The 6000-nt window shown below is 41.8% G+C and overlaps 1 protein-coding gene across 2 annotated transcripts in view; it reads right to left on the minus strand.

Moving 5' to 3' along the window:
* The window catches only part of LOC107042645 (RNA-binding protein Musashi homolog 2), a 70526-nt gene that overhangs the window by 38856 nt on the left and 25670 nt on the right, over positions 1-6000 (minus strand). The window contains exon 1 of one of the 2 annotated variants that reach the window (XM_015263778.1): positions 4286-4951. The exons of the other annotated variant lie outside the window; for it this stretch is intronic. The gene's annotated coding sequence lies outside the window, so the exon portion shown is untranslated. Of the gene's footprint in view, positions 1-4285; positions 4952-6000 lie in introns of those variants that run through there. 2 annotated transcript variants of the gene reach the window in all.

Below are 6000 nucleotides of genomic sequence, written 5' to 3' on the forward strand. Positions count from 1 at the left end.
AAGAGTCTAAAAGTCTGTGGAGTAGGAAAAAGTGTGTCGCTCAAGCCATTGTCATTTCATACACATCCCCAAAGCAATCGGTGTAATGAGAAAGCTTACGCAGCCGCGAACAATTTCCGATTGTCATCTCGTCCCTTTTAATGTCACTCTTTATCCCCCCCCCCCCTCCCCAATTTAGACATATAAAAATCAACTCTCGTGAAATTCCAAGGAACTTGATGTGTCGATTACGCAAAGATATTTTTTTCGTTATTTAGGTACAATTTGTGGAGTGAAATCTGTCGACGATGAAAATACAGCTCCCGCAGTGAGTGAAAATATTCCTCTCAAAAACCAATGGAAAAAAATTGGCGAATGAATAAATAAAAAAAAATTGATGTCTGTTGCACCGTAAATTTTTACGAGCCCGTCAGCATAGTACAGTGGATGCAAACTAAATAGATACAGAGAGAAATGAAAATGGCAGGAATAACGCAGGAGTGTGGTGGGTGCTACGGAATCCCAACAGCCTGAGTCTAGGTGGCTCGTGCGACTGGTTCGCTGACACGAGTTTGCTGGCGCACATAAATCGATGCACTCTGTTTCAGCCCTCTCTGAACATTCTAACTACACTCACCATCTACCCCACGTGCATGAGTATTTCGTCCCGTTTACCTGTATATCTTTCTACATGTCGTACGACCACAATAGCCCCCCCCCCCCCCCCCCNCCGACGACTGAATCGCTACTAGGGCTTCCACCAAATGCGTTTGTCAAAATACAGACTCACATCACTACCCAACTTGTTTCCACGTGATACATTGTATTTACTCAATGCTAACCGAATACTGCAATAACAATATGTAATTACGTGCTCTAGGGAGAGATGACATGATTAAGTGTGTGATTTGGTGTGGTCATTCGTGTTTGGCGATAATCATTTATGAATCGTAAGACATCAGCGACCGCGAAGGATATGGAGGAAATAGAGAGGCAATACGAGATTATTTCTCGCTGAATTTTTTATAGTCCCAAAGGGGGAGAAATTTCTCTTAAAAATTACCCCCAGTCGTAAAAGACAGTATTTTTATTTATTGGAATTGCTAGCTGCACTGTTGAACATTTTTGAGAAGTTTTATCAAATTAAATAACAAGAAAATTTCACGCAGCTCCAAGGATGACTTATACGTGTATTATTTTTTCATCGTTGATCCGTAATTACTTTCACTTCGTTCACTCCCGGGAGAGCGTACGCCCATTGCGAACGAGTATTGGAAAGATATATTTTTTTCTATTATCCCTCTTCTAGTCTGTTGTCAAGTAGGACAGTAGAGTCTTGTAAAACATTTTGCAGCAGACGTTGCGCCTCTGGCTCGTGTATTTCCTAGTACAGCTCTTATCGATCCTCAAAATCTGGACTATGCGGGATTCACGCCAAGTGAAGAGCATAGCCTGACGGCACATAGGGTTGATATATATACAGTTATAGTTAGAAGGTCGCGATGTGCGACGTGTCGCGATTAACGACCCGCAGCGAGGGAACTGTCGGGCCTCACTTGCGCGCTCTCGATTATCGGTTGGAAATATCCCACACCCCTTCTCCCGCTTCCCTTTTCCCACCCCTACCCCTACCCCTCCCCCTCCCACCCTGCTATCGGATTTCGATAAACGTCCGCGTCGAAAGGTGCAAATGGAAGAGACGAGGATCCCTGGCTACATTCACCCCTTTCTACTACTTTTCCCCCTCCCCCTCCCTCATGTCTTCCATCCACGGATTTATTTTACCTAGCGATCAAACCGCTTTCATTATAAATTCAATCTCGGTTATCGAATTTTTATGGCCTCGTGTAAAAATTCATGTTGAATTTAATATCACATTCCTTTTTCCTCATCGGTCTTTTTTTTTCGCCAGTTTTTGCCCGTCCCTGTTTTCAATTTGGCCAATGTGAACACAAGTAAAGCCCTTTCACGAGGATTGAAATGTAAACGGAAAAAAAATGTGCCTTGATTTGTTCACTGGCTGACACTCCCATATCGGTGAATTCGCCTGTTTCTCAGGGTGGGATTCAGTGGAGGCGAAGGCGGTAAAAGCATAGAGAGAGCCATTCGTTTCACTACATCTCGGGGGACCAAAAATCCTGGAGAAAATAGTCCAACTAAGCCGGAGGATATTTTAGAGTATTTTGCTGGCTTTACTCACCGCCTCTACGTCTCTATGGACCGCAAATAATGTGATTGAGGGGGAATACAAAGGCATTTAGCATGCTAATTAAACTTTAAAAGTGTAGAAATGAAATCGGTGAAACAATGCGGAGGAAAAAATGTAAAAAGTACTCCCCGATTTCGATAATTTCTTTGAGGACCGTTGATAACTGCGGGAAATTTTTTTCTCATTTTGCTTTAATTAATTCGCCAACCCTCGGTATGTTTGCTATTCACAATTGGGAAACTACTTTCAACGCCCACCCCCGGGGTACAACAGTGCAAACCAACCTCTCCACTGAACTCTGCGTCTTCATAGATTTGATTAGTTCGATGTCGCTGACGCACGCGCATTTTTCTATTTCGATAACAGCCCCTCAGAGTGACAGTGCACGAAAAATAAATTCTTCATACTGTTTTTTTTTTTCACTCTTGCTGAAGTCGACGGCGAGAGATACTGATAATGCAAGGAGGAAAGAGAAGTTGCTGGAGGAAAAATATAAACTGAAACGTTGGTATAAACGCACAGTGCTCGAGCACCCGAGGAATTTAAATTAAAATCCCCCTCGTGCGACAGAGCAACATCGAACGGCGTAAAGCCAAAGTAGATTAACCCCCGTGTGATGTGAGGTCGAACAACTGGAGAAAAGGGCGTATTATTGGAAGTATTCCGGCCGCTTCCTTATTCACCGTAGGAGCAATCATCTCTTGTTGCTTTTCATGTTGTAGTATTCATCGTTCAATCGTTCAACCACTTATGCTTTATGATACACTGTTGAAAATTTTCAACTGAAATTTCCGCTGCATTTCTTGAAAATTAAAAAAATATATAATCGATGGAAATTGTCATTCTCATCATCCCAATTCAGCGCAATGTGGTACTAAATATTCTAATTTTGATTGAAAATTCAAATAAATTGGGGAATTGCCATCCTCCTGCTGCTCAAAAATGTAAAATTTCATTGAATTCCCAGTGAAATCTGCAATACCACGATTTTTTCCCTCCAAATGAAGTTAATGTCACCCTCCTGAAAATCAGTAGTCAACTGCCTATGAAATTCTAATTATTTTCCACTAGTGGAAGGAACAATTAGACGATCAGGAAAAAAATCCATCAACAGGTCAATTTCTCCCGCATTTATATGAAATTTAAAAATAATTTTAAGAGTAAAAATTTTTCTAAAGAATTTCTCCTCTTTACTGTTTCACTTCCTCCCATCAATTTGTCTAGTAGAAAAATGACGGATAGACCCAGGTGTTGTAGTAAATTTGATGATATGAAGACGGATAACGGAGGATGGAATAGTCCGGATGTCGTCTAAATCCGTAACGGCAGAGAGCCGCCAAGTGAGTGCACCTCATTGCCACTATCTATTACTTTCTATACTCCTCTGTGGCAACAACACTGTATACAGTGGCATGTGTGTGTGTGTGTGTGTGTGTGTGTGTGTGCCGTAGCCCCGCCCAGAGATAACCGTCACTGTCCAATCCGCCAATTCATCTTTTCACGAGTGGTACTGGGGCTATATCTACCAACTACCAGAATGCGATGTGACCCAATCACTGTCTGTCTCCTCCAAATTCAGTTTCGTTTTAATTAAACGAGGGGAGAAACGCCATGAAAGGCAACAAAATGATAATAAAATTTATGGAAAGAACACTTGATTCATCCGAAATCTCTTTCTCGGTATTTGCCCACAGCTTTGTTACGCGAGAATGCACATACACCTCGATGCTCTTGGGAAATTACATGCCAACCTCTCATCTCCACTAAATCCTTCGAGTTTCATTCAAAAATCATCATTCAAATAACATTTTTATTCCACTATTCATCAATGTTCCATGAAAACAAATAACAACGCTCGTATTCTTCCATACAGAATTAATGGAACATTCAACTTCAGATTGAATGGGAAAAATCGATCCAAGTGATTTCCCATCCTCCAACCTATCAATTAAATTCGTCCGTAAACCGGTAAATTGTGGAGCAGGAAGTGAGTGGATTATCACATGTTTTCATCTCGATTGAATAACGGTGCAGCATCGCGTGAATCGAGATCGAGGATCAATCCTCCCTAGGCAGTATTATCATATGCATCCGTACCTGTAGGATATTCACAGTTGCCGAAAGAACTTGTTACCGTTCTGGATGGCTCTCCACGAGAAGAACTTTTCCTCCCTTTATTCTTCACTTCACTATCACTGTACAGCCTCGGACGAAGCCACAATATTCGGGCCTAAATATTAGAATATGGATTTGTGCATATACCACTCCGTCAACGCAGGCCCTACTTCTATTCTATTCTGTTCTGTCGTTTATTTCTTCCCTCAGCTTCTCTCATTCACATAAAATATTTTATGTATACCCCGAAGAATTCCAATATCACGTGAGGCTCGCTTCACAGGTGGTCACGAAAAGTTTTCCGTGGTGCTTTCAAAACTAAGAAAACAAACTCCAAACACGTCAAACATGTCTTATTTATAATTTTAAAATATATAGTTTTTCCTCGAGTTTATTATTTTTTATATTCAACAAGCACTTCTGTTGGTGCAATAACAAACTAAATTTGAGCTTGACGCTTTACTTTCTAGCACAGATAATTTTGAAGAGAATTTAATTGACCCGTTGATGCAATATTTGACTGTTTAATTTACAACTTTAATTGATTAATTGATTATCCCGTTGTTTCGGTAAGAAAACAAATGACTCCTGGTGGTGGTTTATGAAACTGGGACCGAGAGGGATGATATCGTGTCTTGTTGGCGTCGCGCTTGGCCTGTAACTGAGCGAGTGGCGGGTTTTAACGTCGTGGTGAGTCCAACTACAACGACGACGCCCGGCGTCGGTACGTGGAGAACAGAGATAGCGATTGAATGCGCACAGCAAGGGAGGAGGGCACGTGTAGGGGGTGGTACTGAAAGGAGACAGTGGATACATTATAATGTGAGAGATGGAGTGAAATGAAGAATTTTCAGTTGAGTGTGCGCAGTGGTGAAAGGCGCAACCGTGTCCCAGCAATCGGTGGTGCGGACGGTGGTATTTATATAGAGACACCAGACAACTTATTAATCCCATCCCCGCACTCTTTTGCTTTATCCCGACCACCCCCAACCTTTAGTTCTTATATCTGGAAAGCCTTTGAAAACTGATTACACTGTGAAAGCCACTTGTCAATAGATAATTATCACATAATGCGGCAAGAAAAAGGTCTTGGAGGAAGTGAAATGCATAATTAAAAATTATAAAATCGATGAATTTTTTTTTAAAGCTCGATTAATGGCTTCCGCCAGCCCATATTATCTTCAGGGGGAATAAAATGAATGAAGGATAATTTAAAAGAGTTGCATTAAGGGTGAATAATGAGAGGGGGTGAATAAGAGCGGTTGGAAATGTATGGAAGAGAAGAAAAGAAATATTTTCATCGACGTTGGAAAGGCGAGCCCTTATCCAGCCGGCAATACAGATATTCCAGAAATCGTTATCTCCAACGAGTATTGCGCAGCGCAAAAAAGTGGTGAAAAACTTGAGGTGAGTCGTGCAGTATTTTGCTACACGAAAGAGAAGAAGGGATGGAGAGTAACTGGACTGTGTGAGAGAAAAGAACAGTGAAAAAGAGGTAAATGGGCACGCCAGGAAAATGCGCTAATGGCCAGACAATGATCGGCATAGCGGGCTCTTCCGAGTCCAACGTATAGCTTTAATGACGCGTTCTCGTTTTCGAACTTGCAGTGAATGAAAAGGTACCCAGATATGCCCGCCGGCTAGGTGAAAGAGGGAAAGAGAGAGAGAGAGAGAGAGAGAGAGAGAGAGAGAGAGAG

This window comes from Diachasma alloeum, unplaced genomic scaffold (genome assembly GCF_001412515.2).
Source record: "Diachasma alloeum isolate Michigan unplaced genomic scaffold, Dall2.0 Dall_scaffold_00494, whole genome shotgun sequence".
Taxonomy (NCBI): Eukaryota; Metazoa; Arthropoda; class Insecta; order Hymenoptera; family Braconidae; genus Diachasma; species Diachasma alloeum.